This window comes from Somniosus microcephalus, chromosome 9, assembly GCF_052327205.1.
Source record: "Somniosus microcephalus isolate GS21.2 chromosome 9, FLI_Smic_1.0, whole genome shotgun sequence".
Taxonomy (NCBI): domain Eukaryota; kingdom Metazoa; phylum Chordata; class Chondrichthyes; order Squaliformes; family Somniosidae; genus Somniosus; species Somniosus microcephalus.
The window spans coordinates 75,784,602-75,805,879 of record NC_140995.1 but is presented as its reverse complement, the minus strand read 5'-3'; positions in this window follow the sequence as shown (position 1 = coordinate 75,805,879).

Below are 21,278 nucleotides of genomic sequence, written 5' to 3'. Positions count from 1 at the left end.
ACTTAGAATCTAATTAGTATGTATGCTCAGTTCCATGAGTTTCGGTTTCCCGATGCTGGCTTTCGCGGGCTTACTGTCCTCAATCCACAAGCCTGTCTGGCTTGCAGTAACAGAAATCAAATGGTCCTAGAAACTGATCACGAGGTCCGGCGGCCATTTTGTATGCCCTTTTATCAAAGGTTTTTCTGTACAAGCTTCTTTTGGTCAATAAACTGTCTTATTAACCCTATTTTCTTGCGTGATTAATTACTGAAAATTTCGAATCTTACTCTCTTATGTTCTTATGTTCAAAGAAGGCAGTAGAGGCCAATTCATTAAATATATTCAAGAGGAGTTGGATATATTTCTTAAGGCTAAAGGGATCAAGGGGTATGGGGAGAAAGCATGGACAGGGTACTGAATTTGGATGATCAGCCATGATCTCATTAAATGGCGGAGCAGGCTCGAGGGGCTGAATGACCTACTCCTGCTCCTATCTTTCATGTTTCTATGTTTCTATGTAGTACCAGTAGAAAGATCTACAGATTTACGTGTACTGAGAGATCACAGATTATGCCGCTAAGCCTGATTGATTAGAACAAGAAATTAGATGGCAAACACTCAAAAATATTTCTCCTGCAATAATTCAATTTTATATTAAAGTTTAATATGAAGGGCCATTCTGAGTTCACACAAATATATCATAAAATCGTTTACTCTAACATGCTGCAGCACTAAATGCTATGAGCAATGCTGGCACTGTCAGTAAACAGCTTGCAGTATCAGGCAAAAGCATTAATAATAAACTAAGCCCTCTGTTAGGTAACTATAATTTATTCTTCGTTCCCTATGAAAATATTTCTCAGTATAATGTTAAAGATATCTTTGAATATGTATTCTACTGTGCACTTCAGTGAAGGAGAGGCGTTTGTCTATATTGATATCGATATCAATTTTTTGTTTATGCGTGCAGCTGAAAAGAAAAGTAAAAGGGCTGGAACTTTTAACTGTGCCATGTGATATCAGATTGGCTGCCGGCTGGACACCCGGCTCGGTATTCCGTTCCATTAAAGTCAATAGAAAGGAAGATCGCGTGGGCTGTATAACGAGCGGCCAATCCAATAGAAAGGACGATCGCGTGGGCTGCATAACGAGCGGCCAATCCAATAGAAAGGATGATCGCATGGGCTGTATAATGAGCGGCCGATCCAATAGAAAGGACGATCGCGTGGGCCATATAATGGGCGGCCGATCCGACAGAAAGGACGATCGCGTGGGCCGTATAACAGGTGGCCGATCCGACAGAAAGGACGATGGCGTGGGCATCTAAAGGCATAATTACAAGTCCTAGCCCTTCCCGGGCTACCCCAGATCAGGCATATTCCCCAGACGTTCACCTTCAACTTAAGTTAGAGATAGCTGAATTCCATAAGACGCTTAAATAGGTCTAAAGGTTCAGGCTATCTCCCCCTAAAGGAAAGGAACGACTGAAGATGTTACCATCCTCCAGATAGTACTTTTAATATGTTTAACTAGACTGTAACCTCCTGGATGTTATGAGGGTCCAGAATACCCCCCAGAATTCTGCAAATCCTTACAAAAGAGTGTACAGAAATTGGGTTTGTGAGTTCATACAGAAATACTCTTTGAGACAATTCTAAAAATATATGTTAGCGCCACCCGTTAGCACCTTAAGAGGGCGATAAGTGGGGCACGATGCGGCTAGTGCCCATGTGCGGTGAGACCTGTACCTCTGGCGAAATTGACCGGACATTTAGTGGCAGCGCAAAAACCGCAACGCCCGCTCAGCTGCGCGCGCAGATCCTGACGTCATTTCATGGTGCAATGCCCTTGGGGCGCCCTGAAACGGAACTTCAGTGGCGCCCCCCTCCTTTCCGCCTGGCACTCCCACCAACTGGTTGACTGGAATGGTTCCCAGTTGCTGTGGGGCTGGGGGGGGTGCTATTTAAAGGGGGCTCTTCCTGGCTACTTTGTGGTAGCCATTTTTGGACCACTCCTTCTGTGAGAGAGAGAGAGATTTGCAGAAAGACAAAGGGAGAGAGCTTTCTGCATTGAGTCAGCGCTCGCAGAGGCACTTCTGGCTTCGGCCCAGAACTTTGTAGTTGGTTTGATTTTTCACTGGCATAACCTTGAGTGGCCACATACTATGGGGGCTGCAATGGCTGGAAACGTTGGGTTTCTCCATTGCATTGAGAGGGCTCAGAGACGCCGAGAGAGAGTGCCAATCATGGCTAGATGGAGGAGGGCCCACTGGCGTCGGCACAGGAGGCCTTACCCTCCCAGAGTATTCCGCCAACAGTTCTCATACCTCAACATGTCTGAGGAGCAGTGTTTTTGGAGGCTTCGATTCAGCAGGGAGGTGGTCACTGAGCTCTGCCACCTGCTTCAGCCAGATCTGCAGCCTCAACTGAGGAGCAGGACGTCTCTCTCGGTGGCAGTGAAGGTGACAGTGGCTCTCAACTTCTATGCCACCGGCTCCTTCCAATCTGCTACTGGGGACATTGCCAATGTCTCCCAGTTCACGGTGCATTGCTGCATCCGCCAAGTCACGAATGCCCTCTTTAAAAGGAGATGTCAGTACATTCCCTTCCCCATGACCCTGGACAAGCAGCAAGAGCGCGCAATGGGATTTGCAAGAATAGCGGGCTTCCCATTGGTCCAGGGTGCCATTGACTGCATGCATGTGGCTTTGCGGGCGCCGCAAGAAAATGCCAAGCATTACCGCAACCGGAAGGGGTTCCATTCGTTGAACGTCCAGTTGGTGTGTGACCACAGACAGCTGATACTAGCTGTCAATGCCCACTTTCCAGGTAGCAGCCACGATGCCTTCATCCTGTGCCAGACTTCTGTGGCAGACCTTTTCGAAGCCCTGGCTCACCCAGAAGGCTGGCTTCTTGGGGACAAGGGCTATCCTCTGTGCACCTGGCTGATGACCGCGCTCCATGCGCCCAGCACCCCTGCTGAAGAACGATACAATGAGAGCCATCAAGTGACCAGGAACATCATTGAGCACACAATCGGCGCGCTAAAGCAACGGTTCCGCTGTCTGGACCATTCTGGGGGAGCCCTTCAGTACTCACCTGAGCGAGTTTCCCATTTCATTGTAGTGTACTGCATGCTGCATAACCTGGCAAGCCTCAGGACTCAGCCACTGCCACCAGACATTGGAGCACCAGCAGACGAGGAGGAGGAGGAGCAGGAGAAGGAGGAGCACCAAGACGGGAGGGTGGCACAAAGTACAAGGGCCATCCGTCAGCAGCTTATTGCAAGTCGGTTCTAGGCCCCCTCTGAGGGAATGGCTTGTGCCATTGAAATAACATGAATGGAACTGTTCCGCAACGCCTGAGCCGGCCAAGGCAACAAATAGTTTAAAGAGCAAACATGCACAATCTGAAAAAAGACACTTCTTTATTTAACAAACTGTGTGCCCTTCCTGCATGACAAAGTAATAGAGAGAAACCCCCAAAAATGCAGTCAGACACATAACTGGCTCTCACAACCTGGAGACAATGAACAAAAGAGTAAACAAAAAATGACCACGATCCTCGGCATTCAGTAAAAAAATTAACAGCATTTTGCCACACCTCCTACTTTTTGCCCTTTGAGGGTGATCTGCTTCGCTTGTGAGATTGGCCCCTTCCCACCCTGCAACTCCTCCGCAATGGGACCCCAGTGGCTGCAGCAAGGCTGGGGGAAGGCTGCTGAGTGTCAGAAACTGAGTCGGCAGATGCCCTTGAGGGGTGGCCTGGAACAGCTCTGGACCTGGAGGGCCCGGTTGCTGACTGCTCCAACTCTGCATGGGCGGCAGCACTCTGTCCTTGTGATATCCAAGTGGTAAGGTCAAAAACTGAGAGAAGCGAGATATTAGGAACAAAACCCAACTGTTTATTTACACGGTGTAGCAGAGAGACATAGCTCTTACAAGCTGGAAGCCAGGCACATAATTTTTACTGCACGAGCCAAGATGGAGGGTCAACCTCTGAGTCATACCCATAATTCAATGCCTCATTACCGTATTAACTGGTGTACCAGGACATTGAATACATGACCCATTACCTTAAATACTGGTGAATGTGAACCCTTAATATTTGGCTCCATCTGGTGGATAACTTAACCATTACATCCCAGATTACTATATCCCTCCCCTCTTAAGTTGAACATTAATTTCTTAACAACATTCTTAAAAAGTCCCATAAGGAAACTCCTTTAACGATAGTCCATACTGAACGAATCTAGCAGCTCGTTATCAATCTCGCTGGCGGCTTGTGAGCCCTTGGTGAATGTCTTACAGTCAAGTCCCTGCTTGGTTGTGGTAGAGCCACCTGCTGCTCCTGAGCAGTACTCAGAGTATCTGACTCTGCTACGATGGTTTCCTCTTGACGAAGGGGTCCAGGTGGAACTGGCTCTGTTCGTGGTGGTGGTACCACCGATGCATTTGGATAACTGGGGGCCAACTTGTCCACCGACAGCTCCTCTGGAATCTCCAGTTCGATTTCCCCTTGTCTGGTCAGTATCTGATCTACATGTCTGCGTACTACCTGACCAGTTCCCACAATGACTGTATATGATACTGGACCGGTCATTGAGTCTATGACACCAGGAATCCATTTTGGACCATAACTGAAATTCCTGGTAAGGACCGCATCTCCTTCTCCAAAACTGCAGCTCTTTGTCCTTCTGTCATGGTTCTCCTTTTGTTTGATTTGTCGGTTTTCCACCTTCCTTTTTAGATCTGGGTGAACCAGGTCAAGAGTGGAGCATAGTCGATGTCCTAACAACAGCTCAGCAGGAGAGAATCCTGTGGTAGATTGAGGTGTTATTCTGTAGCTGAACAGAACTCGTGACAGCTTGGCTGCCAAACTCCCTTCTGCACTTTTTTTCATCATCTCCTTAAATGTTTGTATGGCTCTCTCCACAAGTCCATTTGAAGATGGATGATATGGAGCTGAGGTCACGTGCACTATGCCATTGTTTCTCATGAACTCTTTTGTTTCTGTACTCACAAAACACGTGGCATTGTCACTTACTACGATCTCCGGTAGCCCTTGATTACTAAAACTCCTACGCAGGCAGTCTATAGTAACAGTAGATGAAGCAGAATTTACAGGATAAACATCCATCCATTTGGAATGGGCATCAATGATTATGAGGAACATCTTTCCCATGAATGGACCCGCATAATCTACATGTAATCTTCTCCATGGTTTATCTGGCCAGGGGTGGAGAGGAGCCGCTGCTGGTGCCTTCCTGTGTACTTGACAAGTGCTGCATGTCTTGACTAGATTTTCTATCTCCTCATCTAGCTTTGGCCACCACAAGTAACTCCTTGCCAAGGCTTTTATATGCGAAACTCCAGGATGACACTGATGTAGTTGCCCTAGGATAGACTGTCATGCCAGCTGTGGAATAATCACTCGTGCTCCCCACAACACGCAACCATCCTGCACACCCAGCTCTCTCTTCCTGAAATTGTAAGGTATGAAATCAGTCCCTTCCGGATGCTGTGGCCAACCCCTCATCACATATTCTCGGACTCTAGATAGTACTGGATCTTTACCGGTCCATGTCCTTACTTGTTCTGCGGTCACAATTGCCGTGTCCATGTCCTCCAACATCAAAACTCTGTCCTCTGGATCTGCACGGATATGGCAGTGGAAGATGGCTCAAGGCATCTGCATTCCCATGGTACTTGCCCGCCTTGTAAACGATGACAAAACCATATGCCCTCAACGTCACTGCCCACCTCTGGATCTGGGGAGACACCATCTGTGGTACCACTTTCATTTCATTAAAAAGAGATAGAAGAGGTTTATGATCGGTGCATATGGTGTATTTCCTGCCATATATGTACTTGTGAAACCTCTGTAACCCAAGCATTACTGCTAACCCCTCTTTATCTAACTGGGAATCGTTTTTTTCCGCCGGTGTCAGAGTTCGTGACATAAACCCTATTGGTCTTTCTGTTCCATCTTCCAAGCTGTGTGAAAGAACCACCCCCACCCCGTAAGGTGAAGCATTACAAGAGAGAATGATGTCTTTCTCTGCATTGTAGTGTACCAGCACATCCGAGGACAGCATCAGATTATTGGACTGTTCAAATGAAACCCTCTGTTCCTCTTTCCACTGCCATGGTGTTTCCTTGCACAGAAGTTTGTGAAGAGGTGCTAACACTGTTGCCAAGTTTGGTAAAAATCTGTTATAATAGTTTAGCAGTCCCAGGTAATCTTTTAACTCAGTCACATTGGTAGGAGCTGGGGCCTCCTGCAGTGCTTGTACCTTCTCCTTGATTGGATGGAGCCCAGTGGCGTCCACTCTGTGTCCCAGGAACACAGCCTCATTCCCCAGGAAAGTGCACTTACTCCTCTTGAGCCATAACCCAGCCTTATCCAATCTTTGTAGTACCTCTCTCAGAGTGCTCAGATGCTCCTGGTCAGTTCTTCCCATCACCAGAATGTCATCCAGATAGATTGAAACATGTGGGATCCCTTGCATTACACCCTCGATAGTCCTCTGGAAAATAGCTGGACTAGATGAGACACCGACTGGTAAGCAGTTATAGGTAAACAAACCCTTGTGTGTATTTATGGTTGCATACTTCTTGGATTCCTCATCTAGTGTAATCTGCAAGTATGCATGACTCATATCCAGCTTCGTGAATTTCTTCCCTCCAGCCAGGTTTGCAAAGAAATCCTTTGTTTTGGGAATAGGATAATGTTCTAGTTTAGACACCCTATTTACTGTCAATTTATAATCTCCAGAGTCTTACCAAATTGTCCGGTTTTAAAACAGGTACAATGGGAGCTGTCCATTCTGAACATTTCACAGGTTCCAGTATGTTCTCCCTCAAAAGACAATCAAGCTCAATCTCTACCTTCGGTTTCATGGCATAAGGCACAGGTCGTTGTTTATATAACCTTGGCAGTGCCTCCTTGTCTACATAAATCTTAGCTGGGGGGCCATTAAATGTGCCAAGTTCTTCCTTGAACACGTTCTCATGTTCAATCAACACTCCTTGCAAAGACAACTGTTTGCCTCCCTCTATTTGATTTATTGCTCCCCAATCTAATTTAAGTTCTTGTATCCAGCCCCGACCTAACAGGTTTGGTCCAGAACCCGGTACTACAACTACAGGTAGCTGTTCCACGGTGTCCCTGTGTTGCAAAGTTACAGTAGCTGTACCCAATGTCACCACTCATTCACTGGTATATGTTTTAAGCTGCATAGAGCAAGATTTTAACTCTGGAACTTTTGCATGGTTCCAGAATTTTGAGTACTCCTCCCTGTTCATTATGGTTACGCCGCATCTGGTATCCACTTCAAAGTTGACCTTAGAGTCATTTACTGCCAGTTGCAAAGTGATAGGATCCACTTTTGGAATGTTCTCTACCATACTATGCATTATGATCATATTGTCTTCTTTCTCAGTTTCTCCGCTGATGTGATGTTCTCCCTGTTTATTCACTTCTCTTCCTAGGTTTTGCTTTCCTCCCCCTTTTGGTTTGTATTCCTCCACGGTTGCTTTTGCCCTGCATGCACGTTTTATATGTCCTTTTTTTCCCACACTTGTGGCACTTTTCCTCCAGAAATGTGCATTCCCTCACCAGGTGATCGCCATTGCCTCTATAACATGCCTTTACATGCTCACGGTGTGGTTTCTGACACATGTGTAACTTGTGCACAATAACCTGACCTGCAACTCGCTTTGTAGTAGCCCAGTCTGAACCTTGCATTTCTTTTACATCTCAGTTCGCTGTCTCTATGGCTTGAGCAAATTCCAATGCTTTTTCATACGTAAGCCCAGTCTCGGACAATAATCTCCACTGCATTCGATCGTCCATTATCCCGCAAACTAGCCTATCTCTCAGCATGCCTTTCAGGTTGTTGCTGTAACTGCAATCGTGTGCCAATTTCCTCAACACCACTACATAATTCAATACAGTCTCTCCCGGTTTTCTGTTACGTGAATTAAATTTGAAATGCTGTACAATCTCACTCGGTCTGGGATTTAAATGGTCCTTTAGTAAGGCCACTAAGTCAGCAAATGATCTGTCTCCAGGCTTTGCAGGACTGCATAAGTTACTCATTAAACTATACATCTGACTTCCCACGGAAGTGAGCAAAATTGCTCTCCTTTTTCCGAGATCATTTATATCATTTGCTTCAAAGAAATGCATCAACACCAGGTCTGCATCTGAACATCAAAAGCAGTGATCTTTTCTACCGTAGCAGCCATGATCCGTTATTCAGTGTTCCTTTTCTTTTTTTTTCTTCGTCAAGATGTGATCTGTTTATCCTCGTCGCCAATATGTGATATCCGAGTGCTAAGGTCAGAAACTCAGAGAAGCGAGATATTAGGAACAAAACCCAACCGTTTATTTACATGGTGTAGCAGAGAGACATAGCTCTTACAAGCTGGAAGCCAGGCACATAATTCTTACTGCACGAGCCAAGATGGAGGATCAACCTCTGAGCCATACCCATAATGCAATGCCACATTACCGTGTTAACTGGTGTACCAGGACATTGAATACATGACCCATTACCTTAAATACTGGTGAATGTGAACCCTTAATATTTGTCTCCATCTGGTGGATAACTTAAACATTACATCCCAGATTACTATAGTCCTACAGGTGGTGGCAGCAGCAGTGGAGAAGTGAGAGTGTTGGCAGCAGGAATGCTGCCATTCTGACAGAGGACAGGTACTCCCTGGTCGGGCGACACACTGGCACTCCCACAGGGCAGCACTGCAGCATGCAGAGCAATCTGCTGAAGAACAGACTGCTGGCCTGCAGCGGCGCGGCAAGGGCCCCGGCGATTCGTGCCCGATCCAGTGAGGATCTGCGTCTGCATCAAATCAACCACTGACTGCATTGCACCACTAAGCAGTTGCATGGAAGCCGCCTGTTCTGCCTGTGCTGCACTGAACTCCTGCAGACTTCTTGCCTGTGCTGCACCGAAGTCCTGCAGGCTCCTTGCCTGTGCTGCACCGAAGTCCTGCAGGCTCCTTGCCTGTGCTGCACCGAAGTCCTGCAGACTCCTTGCCTGTGCTGCGCTGAAGTCCTGGACACTCCTTGCCAGTGACTCAATGGATTCGGGCATCCTTGCCACTTCAGCCATGAGCTCAGTGTGCCTCTGCTCCGCCTGGGCACCCATTTCAGTGAGGAGCCGCACCTCTTCTGTGCTCACTGTAGCAGGACTGGGGGCCAGACTCTCCCTCCAGGGAGAAGGCCGCCGAGCTTCCCTACACCCCCCGCGTTGCTGCAGCCCGCTGGGCCCCAGAGCTTCACCCTCCTCAGACTCTTCCCCCCTGCTCCCCTCCAGGGAAGACATGTCCCCATTATGGCCATGGGCTGCCTCGGCTGAGGGTGGCACTGATGGTCCAGCTTCCTCTTCCTCCTCGCCTTCAGAATCACTCAGAGTGGCAGATTGAGGGCCCGCCTCCTCACCTGGCGCATCAGCATCTGAAAGCAGGGAGGTACAAGAGTTGCTTTAGTGTGAGGACAGGGCGGCAGCGAGGGAGGCATGAGTGCTGCAATGCACTGCATTGGTTCGATAGTGGCAAAGGATGCTGGTGTGAGGCACAAGTGGAAGGAGCGAGGACAGCCTTACCATTGCTGTCCAGAACGGGGTCGGCATCTCCAGTGGCGACGGGGCCAATCATCCAGCCTGCCATAATCCACTGGACTTGCTGCTCCAGATTGCTGAGGTCTTGAAGGTGAGGTTGGCCTCCCCCGGTCCATTACTGCTGCCTCCTGTTATGGGCCAGCTTGCCCTGCAAGAGAAAGGATGGGCTCTGTGTACAGTGTGAAGCCCTGATCTTGGCTGCACTGCCTCCCATGGTCGATTAGCCCTTACAGTGTGAAGCCCTGATCTTGGCTGCACTGCCTCCCATGGTGGAATAGCCCTTACAGTGTGAAGCCCTGATCTTGTCTGCACTGCCTCCCATGGTTGAATAGCCCTTACAGTGTGTAAAGTGCTGCATGTGCGTGTGAGTTTCATGAAAGGCCCATAGGTGTTGGATGAGGGCTGGGCATTGGGGCTTTCAGGACCCTTTGGCCATAAAATGAGGTGCACATGCAGGGATGAAGAGGATACTGAAAAGGGTACTCACCCTGATGACCCGAGTGAGATCGTTGAACTTCTTCCTGCATTGCACAGGGGTCCTAGGCACCATGCTGCTGGAGGTCACTCTGTGAGCCCACCTCCCTCCAAGCTTTGCGATAGTCGGTGGGCAGCAGCCTCCTGCCACTGTCCGGAAACAAGATAGATCACCTGCACTCCACTGCGCCAACCAGAACCTGCAGGGCCCCCTCACTGAACCGCTGCGCTCACTCCCTGGCCCTCGCTATGGTCCTAGACGTTAGAATGTGGCAGCAGGTCTGTCCAGGCTGAGAATCAGGGCTCCAATGTGTAGGGTGTGGCTGCAATCCAAGATCGAACCTCCCCTTTAAGAGCTGACCGGCACCAGCGTGTCTGCATGCAATCGCTAACTGGCTGCACCTGCGCTGCATCCGCCCTTGGTGGTAACGCCTCGCTTCTCTGGCTTAGCGCCTTAGAACAGTCGTGCAGTGCCGGATTTAGTGCTCCAAGCACCTCCTGGGGCAAAGCAGGTCAATTTAGCAGTAGGTGACGATAATTTGCGCCGGGCGCTAAATTTCACGCCCACTCGAGTATAACGCCCCAAACGTGGCGATACTGAATTTCTCCCCCATACAGTTTTATTTAAGAGCCGACATTCAGTTAACAGCTGTTGAATCAGTCGCAACATTAACAATTCAAAATACTAATAGCTTACATTTCTTATTTCTCAGAGATCCTTATTTTCAAATTTTTATTTTGTTACATTTCTACATTTCTTACTTATTTCTAAATCCAGATTATCCACCAAAATCAATTACTTTGATTGCCCGAGACTCAAAGTTAAAAACTTACTGAGCGTGCCTGTGAATTTGAGAAAAACTTGGCCCATTCAGCGAGTTCTGACTTTCTGTTTGAAAAGCTCTTATTTTTATACCCTTTTTGCAGTGGTTTATTCCCGGCCCCAACCGCCTCCTTTTCACTATGGACGTACAATCCCTCTACACCTCCATCCCCCACCAGAATGGCCTGAGGGTGCTCCGTTTATTCCTTGAACAGAGGTCCAACCGGTCCCCATCCACCACCACCCTCCGCTGCCTGGTTGAACTTTTTCTCACATTGAACAACTTGTCCTTTGACTCCACTCATTTCCTCCAAATCAAAGGTGTTGATATGGCTACCCGCATGGGTACTAGCTATGCCTGCCTTTTCGTGGGATATGTGAAACACTCTTTGTTCCAGTCCTAATCGGGTCCCCTCCCTCACCTCTTTTTCCGGTACATTGATGACTGTATCAGTGCCGTCTCCTACTCTCGCCCTGAACTTTGCTTCCAATTTCCACCTTTCCCTCACCTTCACATGGTCCATCTCCGACTCTTCGTTTTCCTTCCTTGACTTCTCCGTCTCCATCCCTCGGGATAGGTTATTGACAAACGTTCACTACAAGCTCACTTGTAATGATCAGTAACCTGTCATTCTGAAATGGTACACTAGGTGGTGCTGTATGTATATAAGAGTGGGCTACCCATGATGCACTAGGCTACCCACAAGGCAGCAGTCAAGATGGAGGCCTCTACAGATACTGTACCTAGTCCACATGTGCTCAATAAAATGTCTAGCAAAAGCTAGCTGTTCTTAATAAAAACGACTAGTTATTAATGAACATAACATGGTACCAGGATTGGTAAGATCTGCTGAATATTGTGCAATGCGACGTGGAGAATTTGAAGCCACCAGAGCATTTGAAACTCACAGGAAATATCAACTACAATTGGCAGACTTTTAAACATCAATTCAAACTCTACATTGCTGCCATCGGGTACGGTACGAAGCCAGACGCAAGGAAAATAGCGTTGCTGCTCACGGTTGCAGGCCCACAGGTGATAGAGGTATTTAATACATCTGTATTTAATCCAGAGGAGAACAGAGGAAAATTAGACGATGTGCTAAAGAAGTTTGATACAAATTGTTATCCCAAAAAGAATGAAACCTATGAGAGGTACATCTTCTGTTCTCGGACACAGCAGCAAAATAAGACTTTTGATAGCTTTATACCTGATCTGAAACTGAAAGCACAGACATGTAATTTCTCTGAGCTGAAAGCAGCCATGATTCGTGACCAGATTGTGTTTGGTATTCATGATAAAAAAAGTCATGGAATGTCTGTTGAGAGAAATCGAACTAACATTGGAAATTGCTGTGAAAATATGCCAAGCCAGCGAGCTAGCTCGAAAGCACGTGAAGACTTTCAGTGAAATCAATAATGATGTGATTGTAATGAGTGATAATGCTGCTGTCAGTGATGTGTCCTACAAGGGGAAGAAACGTGGGCAGAACAGAAATGAAAAGCAATCGGAGGATGAAATTTTTAATTGTAAACGCTGTGGTTACAAACACCAGTTAAGACAATGCCCAGCATTTGGAAAAATGTGCACAAAGTGTAATGGAAAGAATCAGTTTGCCAAACAATGCTTTTCAAAAGTAAAAACAAAGAAAGGGCAACGAGCTAATGTGATTGAGGACACTGATTTAAGTGAGACATTTTTTGTACGAATGGTGTCATGTGACAATGTCAAAAATGATACAGAAAATGTGCAGCCCTCAGATATGGACAATGCTGAACATAAAATTAATGCAGTGAAAGAGGACAAATGGATGATCCCACTGAAGATAAATGGAGCATTAGTTACATTGAAACTGGACACTGGGGCAAAAGCAAACTTAAGCAGTATGAGTGACATTAAAAACATGAAAGAAAAGCCCAAAACACAGAAAAAGTCAGTACTACTGAAGGACTATAATGGACAGAAAATAGATAGCTTAGGTGTTTGGAGACTTAAAGTGACAGTCAAAGACAAAGTGCATCATCTCATGTTTTCTGTTGTGGCTGAAGGACTTGATTCACTACTGGGTGACAAAGCTTGTGAGGACTTAGAACTGGTAAAGAGAGTATACCGTATACACTGTGCCATAAGCAGACCAGATGACTCAGTGGATTCTGTAGTAAATGATTTCCAGGATATGTTCAAAGGATTTGGAGTTCTACCAATCATTTACAAGATCCAACTAAAGAAGGATGCTCAGCCAGTGGTACATGCTCCATGAAGAGTTCCAGCACCCCTGCGTGACCGGCTCAAGAATGAACTGGACAGAATGACCACACTAGGAGTCATCAGGAAAGTCGAAGAGCCAACAGATTGGGTTAACTCCATGGTATGTGTAAAGAAAAAGAACAATGATCTAAGAATATGCATGGATCCAAAGGACTTAAATGCAAACATAAAACGTGAACACTACCAGATTCCCAAGTGAGAAGAAATCACCAATGAAATGTCAGGTGCCAGATACTTCATAAAGCTCGATGCCTCACAAGGATTTTGGCAACTAAAACTGGATAAAGAGAGCACCAAATACTGTACCTTCAACACACCATTTGGCAGGTATTGATTCCTCAGAATGCCTTTCGGGATAATATCTGCATCTGAAATCTTTCATAGAGCGATGGAACACATAATTGAAGGTCTGGAAGGAGTTCGGGTCTATGTTGATGACATCATCATCTGGGGATCCACACTGAAAGAACACAATGAGAGACTGACTAAAGTGCTACAGAGCATACGCCGGAATGGACTGAAGCTCAACAAAGCCAAGTGTCAGTTTGGCATCCAGGAAGTCACTTTCCTAGCAGATAATCTATCTGGTAAAGGAATAGAGCCAGATATGGAAAAAGTAAATGCCATACTCAAAATGCCCCGACCCACTGACAAAAAAGGAGTGCTACGCATCATGGGGATGATAAACTTAATTGGAAAGTTCATTCCTAACTTGTCAGCCAAGGCAGCCTGTCTGCGAGACCTGCTGCGTAAAACAAATGAGTTCGCATGGACAGAAAGACATGAACAAGAGTGGATAAACCTCAAAACAGTGCTGACAACCACACCTGTACTCACCTTCTTTGACCCAATAAAGAGAATCAAAGTGTCAACGGATGCATAAAAAGATGGCCTAGGTGCGGTCTTGCTACAAGCAGAGGGTGAAGATTGGAAGCCTGTTGCCTATGCCTCCAGGTCTATGACTGATACTGAGTGTTGATATGCCCAGATTGAAAAGGAATGTCTAGGCTTGGTAGTTGGACCAGAAAAGTTTCATGGCTACATATATGGACTTCCCACCTTCACAGTTGAGACAGACCACAGCCCACTGGTTGCCATCATAAAAAAGAACCTGAATGAGATGTCTCCAAGGATTCAGCGACTCATGATGAAGCTGCAAAGATATGACTTTGAACTGATCTACACACCAGGCAAGTACATAGTGTTAGCAGATGCACTATCCCGAGCACCCACAATGAGTCATGTGAGCTCTACTGAAGAAGACGTGGATGTTCATGTGAGTATGGTCACTGCTGCGCTGCCCATGTCAGACACAAAATCAAAGCAAATAGCAGAAGAAACAGTAAAAGATACAGTATTACAAACAGTAATATAGAACATTCATCATGGTTGGCCAAAAGGTTCCTGTCCAAAATATTTTCACATAAGGTCAGAATTGAGTGTCGCAAGTGGACTATTACTAAAACAGAACAGAATAGTCATTCCACAGGCTTTACGTCAAGACATGCTCAAAAGGAATCATGAGGGACACCTCGGAATTGAAAAATGCAGAAGGAGAGCAAGAGACACTGTATATTGGCCTGGCATAAATAAGGACATTGAGAACATGATAGGCAAATGTGAGACATGTCAGTAACACCAAAACAAACAAGCAAAGGAACCAATGATAGTAGCTGACATACCAACAGCACCATGGCAAAAGGTTGGTATGGACCTTTTTCATTTAAATGGTAAAGACTATCTAATAGTGATTGACTGCTATTCTAACTATCCTGAGATGGTGCTGCTCTCAAGCACCACAGCAAGCACCACAGCAAGTCTTATGACACTGTGCATGTGAAATCCATCTTCGCCAGACATGGAATTCCCAGGATTGCCGTTAGCGACAATGGTCCGTGCTTCAACTGTAAGGAGTGGCAACAGTTTGCAGCACATTATGACTTTCAACACATCACATCCAGTCCTTTGTATGCTCAGTCGAATGGTAAGGCAGAGAAAGGTGTTCAAGTTCTCAAGCAGCTTCTGAAGAAAGCGACAGAAAGCAAGTCTGATCCTTATCTCGCCCTGCTGAGCTTCTGAGCCTCACCTTTAGACTCTGTTTCTTCACCTGCTGAACTCCTAATGGGTCGCAAGTTGCGTACCACACTGCCCTGCTGTGCAAAAGAAAAGCAGAGTAAGGAACTGAGACAGAGACTTTAACTGTTAAAGCTGAAACAGAAATCATACTATGACAAGTCATCCAAAACTCTGAAACCATTGACAAGGGATGATGTTGTCAGGATTGAGGATCCAGATGCATGGAGCAGGAAAGCAACAGTTCTTGAGGAAGTAGGACCAAGGTCATACACTGTTAGAACTGAGGAAGGACAGATTCTCAGGAGGAACCGCCGTTCCCTCATAAAAACACAAGAGACTATCGAAGAGCAAATCGATGAAAATGCCGCAACTGAATCTTGTCACTCACCACCAGAACACTCTAACACAAATACACATACAGGCTCTCATGAAAACATATCAGACTTACCTGTGCTGAGAAGATCCACACGTGAAGTAAAAAAGCCTGATAGACTTAATCTTTGAGTACAAAGAAAACTACATTGAAAATGTATTGACTTTTGAAGATGTTTATGTTGTTATTGATTGATATTGATTGATACTGATTTTGTTTAACCTCAAAGAAAGGGGGATGTAATGATCAGTAACCTGTCATTCTGAAATGGTACACTAGGTGGTGCTGTATTTGTATAAGAGTGGGTTACCCATGATGCACTAGGCTACCTACAAGGCAGCAGTCAAGATGGAGGCCTCTACAGATACTGTACCTAGTCCACATGTGCTCAATAAAGTGTCTAGCAAAAGCTAGCTGTTCTTAATAAAAACGACTAGTTATTAATGAACAAAACATTCACTACAAGCTCACTGACTCCCACAGCTACCTGGACTACACTTCCTCCCAACCTGCCTCCAGTAAGGACTCTATTCCATTCTCCCAGTTTCTCCGTATCCGCCGCATCTGCTCCGACGATGCCACCTTCCATGTCAGTGCTTCCGACATGTCTTTTCCTCAACCAAGGATCCCCCTCTACTGTGGCCGACATGGCCCTCGACCGTGTCCATTCTATCTCCCGCACCCCTGCCCCTCCCTCCCGGAACCACGATAGAGTTCCTCTTGTCCTCACCTTTCACCCCGCCAGCCTCCACATTCAACGGATCATCCACCGCCATTTCCACCACCTCCAGCATAATCCCACCACCAAACGCATCTTCCCCTCAACTCCCCGTTCAGCATTCCGTAGAGACCGCTCCCTCCGCGACACCCTAATCCGCTCCTCTGCCACCCCCAGCACCCCTTCCCCTGCGCCCGGCACCTTCCCGTGCAAGCGCAGGAGATGCAACACATGCCCTTATACCTCCTCCCTTCCCACTGTCCAGGGCTCCAAACACCCCTTCCAGGTGAAACAGCGATTTACTTGTACTTCTTGCAATTTAGTATACTGTATTCACTGCTCATGATGTGGTTTCCTCTACACTGGGGAGACCAAACGCAGATTGGGTAACCGCTTTGCGGAACTCCTCCGTTCAGTCCGTAAGGGGGACCCCGAGCTCCCGGTGGCCTGTCACTTCAATTCACCGCTCCATTCCCACTCAAACCTCACCGTCCTTGGCCTCTTGCATTGTTCCACGGAAGCTCAGCGTAAGCTCAAGGAACAGCACCTCATCTTTTGATTAGGCACTCTACAGCCCTCTGGACTCAACATAGAGTTCAATCATTTCAGAACATAACCTCGGCCCCTATCACATATATATATTTTCTTTTTTTTATCCATACTTTTTGCTTGGCCTTTTTTGCTTCCCTCCCACATGGCAGCTGTCCTTCATTCTGCCAGCGCAATTCACACCTCATCTGGAGCCACCCTTTGTTCCTTAACCTGTCCCATTACCACCTCCTCTTGCCTTGATTATCTGTTAATATCTCTTAATCTCTCCAGCTTTCTATCCTATCACTGACCTTCCCTTTAGTTCTTTCATCCCCTCCCCCTTTTCCCAGCCCCTAATCTTGCTTTCCATTTCCTGCTTTTTTCCAGTTTTGACGAAAGGTCTTCGACCTGAAACGTTAACTCTGTTTCTCTCTCCATGGATGCTGCCTGGCCTGCTGAGTTTTTCCAGTGTTTTCTGTTGTTATCTCGCTCCACTTCCATCTTGGGTGCTGAAACTCAATTTCGCGGTTGTCGGTGCTAATTAACGCTGGACGCTAAAGTTACTGCCCAGGCAATGTTAGCACCCCAAAATGGTTGATACCGAATTTGTCCCACCTGGAATAACAAAGGTATTTTATTACTTACCTCGGCCACATCACCTTTAATCATCGCCCCCGAAACAGCCTGATGCACACCTGCTGCAGCTGTTGGTGTTTTTGACAGGCGCTGCTGCAGGGGGCAGAAGTCAATTTCGGGTCCGGGGCAATGCACACGGCAATGACATCATGATCTCTGAGCGCAGGAGATCAGGTGCAACGCTGTAGCACCGCCGCAAAACTCCCACTGAACATGCCGGGAGTCGATATCAGCGCCACGCCCAGTCACAAAGCCATTTGCGTCCCGTTAGGGCCCAACGGGAGGCGCAAAGGCAACTAATTTCACCCCGTAGCCTTAAAATCAGAGCCAGGCCATTCAGGAGAGACGTTAACAAATGCTTCTTCAAGCAAAGGGTGGTAGAAATTTGGAATTCTCTCCCACAAAAAGCAGTAGCTGCTAGCTCAATTAATAATGTTAAATCTGAGATAGAATCATAGAGTCACAGAAACTTACAGCACATGAGGAGGCCATTTGGCCCATCATGTCTCTGCTGGCTCTTTGAAAGTGAAGTTGTGCTTAGTCTCACATCCTGCTTTTTGTCCATAGCCCTATAAGTTCCTCATCCTCAGGTATCTGCCCACCTCCCTTTTAAAATTATTTATGGAATCAGCTTCCACCACCTTTTCAGGTAGAGCGTTCCAAGTGAAAAAAAATTCTCCTCACCTCCCCTCTAGATCTTTTGCCATTGATGTTGAATCTATGACCTCTAGTTATTGATCCACTCGCCAGTGGAAATAGTATTTATTTATTTCTTTATCTAATCTATCAAAACCTTTCATCTTCTTGAAAATCTCTATTAGGTCACCTCGTAACCTTCTCTGTTCTAAGGAGAACAGTCCTAACTTTTCCAACCTCTCCTCATAACTGAATTCCTGTATCCCTGGTAATATGCTGGTAAACCTCCTCTGTACCCTTTCTAAAGCCTTTACATCTTTCCTGAAGTGTGGTGCCCAGAATTGCTACAACACTCTAGCTGAGGCCTAACCAGTGATTTATAAAGTTCCAGCATAATCTCTTTGCTATTATATTATATGGCTCTAGTTATAAAACCAAGTAACCTATATGCTTTGTTTAACCACCTTATCAACTTGCCCTGCCACCTTTAAGGATTTGTGTACATGGACACCAAGGTCTGTCTGCTCATCTACACTTTTCAAAATCATGCCATTTATAGTATACGGTATTTCCATATTAGTTCTCTCAAAGTGCATCACTTCACACTTCTCTGCATTGAACTCCATCTGCCATGTTTCTGCCCATTTCACCATCTTGTCTGTGTTAGCTTGAAGCCTATAACTATCCTCATCTACTACAACTATCTACTACTTTGCCAAGTTTCATATCATCTGCAAACTTTATAATGCTGCTTCCTACATCCGAGTCTAAGTCATTTATAAAAATTGCAAAGCGTATTGGACCCAAATCTGACCCTTGGGGAACACCACTGCAAACCACCTCCCAGTCTGTAAAACACCCATCCATCAGCACCCTTTTCTTCCTGTCACTGAGCCAATTTCATGTCCATACTGCTACTTTCCCCATAATTCCATGGCCTTCCATTTTCTTAATAATCCTCCCGTGTGGCACATTGTCAAATGCCTTCCAAATGTCCATGGGCTGGATTTTCAATGGGCCGTGGAGGCGTGATTAGAGGCGTGTGGGGGGTTAAAATTGCGAAAACTGGTGGGCGGGGGCGGGCCCCCCCGCCCCCAACCTGGTTCCCGACTCCAAGCAAATTTAACTCAGTCGTGTCTAATGGTACCGACTCCGTCCCGCCTCCAACAGGTGGGATAGGTCGATAAGGCCCTTAACAAGCACTAAATAGCCTCTATAATCCTATTTTGAAAGCCCCTTGCGAATTTAACTCTTTTCCCATGTAAAACATGCCTGGTGGGAAACACGATGGTGAAACCTGGCAGGAGCACTACTGGATTGCTGACTATCAGCTGCAGGTCAACCTTTAAAAAGGAGATTTGATCAGCCATCATTTGCAGGTGGCAGGACTTTGTTGTTTCAGGTCTGGGGGAACTTTTAGGAGGCATAACCATAGCTATGGAAGTTTGGAGCCTGACACCCATCTCCAGTGAAACCTCCTGGAAACCGCTCTCTCGCCACCCTCACTGAGCGTTTCCTCTACTGAGGCATATACCAGAAGAATGGGAGCCATTTATTTCCTTCCCTTCTGGGCATTAGATGAGCTCGAGCACCAGCCGTGGCACCAGCAGAACCAGGAACGACAGCAGCACCAACAGCAGCAGCAGCAAAAGGAGCGCCAGGCTGCTGCTCACCCACCTGAAGCTGCACAGGCCAGAAGGGGCCAGCGCTTGGAAGCCCGTCGGTGCAGGAGATACCCCCCAAACAGGTTCTACAGACACAGGATCAGCTACCTCAACATGTCTGAGCAGCAGTGCCAAAGGCGGCTCTGACTTTCTCGAGAGGTAGTGAGTGACATCTGCGCAATGCTGCAACAATACCTGCAGCTCAGAGGACCAGGTGGACAAGCCTTACCAGTGGCTGTCAAAGTCACCACCGCACTCAACTTTTTTGCCTTAGGCTCATTCCAGGGATTAGCAGCGGACATCAGCAGCATCTCCCAGGCGGCCGCACACACTTGCATCATGCAGGTAACCGATGCCCTGTTTGCCATCACGCACAATCACATCCATTTCACCAAGGATCGAGCAAGTGTCACGGCGCGAGCGGTTGGATTAGCTAATCTGGCAGGCTTTCCAAGGGTGCACAGCGTTGTTGACTGCACACACATGGCCTTTAAGGCACCCCATCACAATCCAGGTATTTTTGTCACCCGCAAGGGCTTCCACTCCCTTAATGTTCAGCTGGTGTGTGACCACAAGAAGGAAATTTTGCATGTTTGTGCCAAGTACCCTGGCAGTTGCCATGACTCCTTCATACTGCGCCAGTCTAGTGTGCCTCCGCTATTCAGTCCACCAGACCAACTTATCGGATGGCTACTTGGAGACAAGGGCTATCCCCTGAGGACATGTCTAATGACATCACTGAGGAGCCCATCCAACGAAGCTGAGGAGAGCTACAACTCCAGCCACATGTCCACCAGAGCCATAATTGAGCAAACCATCGGTTTGCTTAAGATGTGCTTCAGATGCCTGGATAGATCAGGTGGAGCCCTACAGTACTCAGCAGCCAGGGTCTCCAGAATCGTCGTGGTTTGCTGTGCACTTCACAACATGGCACAGTGTCATGGCTTGCAGATTCCTGAGGACCAAGTGGCTCCTCACATACCCTCCTCAGATGAGGAGGAGGAGGAGTGCGAAAACACACATCCTGCAGAGGCCCATCAACCAGCGGCAGCATTTTGCGAGAACATTGCTGCCCAGGATGCAAAGAATGCACTCATCTTGGCCAGATTTGCCTAGTCTAGCCGATCAAGCACTTTTGCCTCGCAGCTTTTTGCCTGAGCATTGACAATGGCCAAGACCCTGCAGATTCCTAGCTATTTGACCAGCATACTGACAGTTGCAAATAATCCTAAGCCCTCAATGTGAACGTCCCATTCGCGAAATGACACACGCCACAACTGCAACAGATGCCATCAGAATTTGTATGTACAAGAACTAACTGATGGCATTTTCACAATAAACACAACATTTCACCCAAGTGACTACCCTTGTGACTAGTTGTGCAGAATTTTTCTCTTACGCGTGCTCCTACATGTTGCCTCCCCTGTGGCTTCAGCAGATGTGCAGGCCCC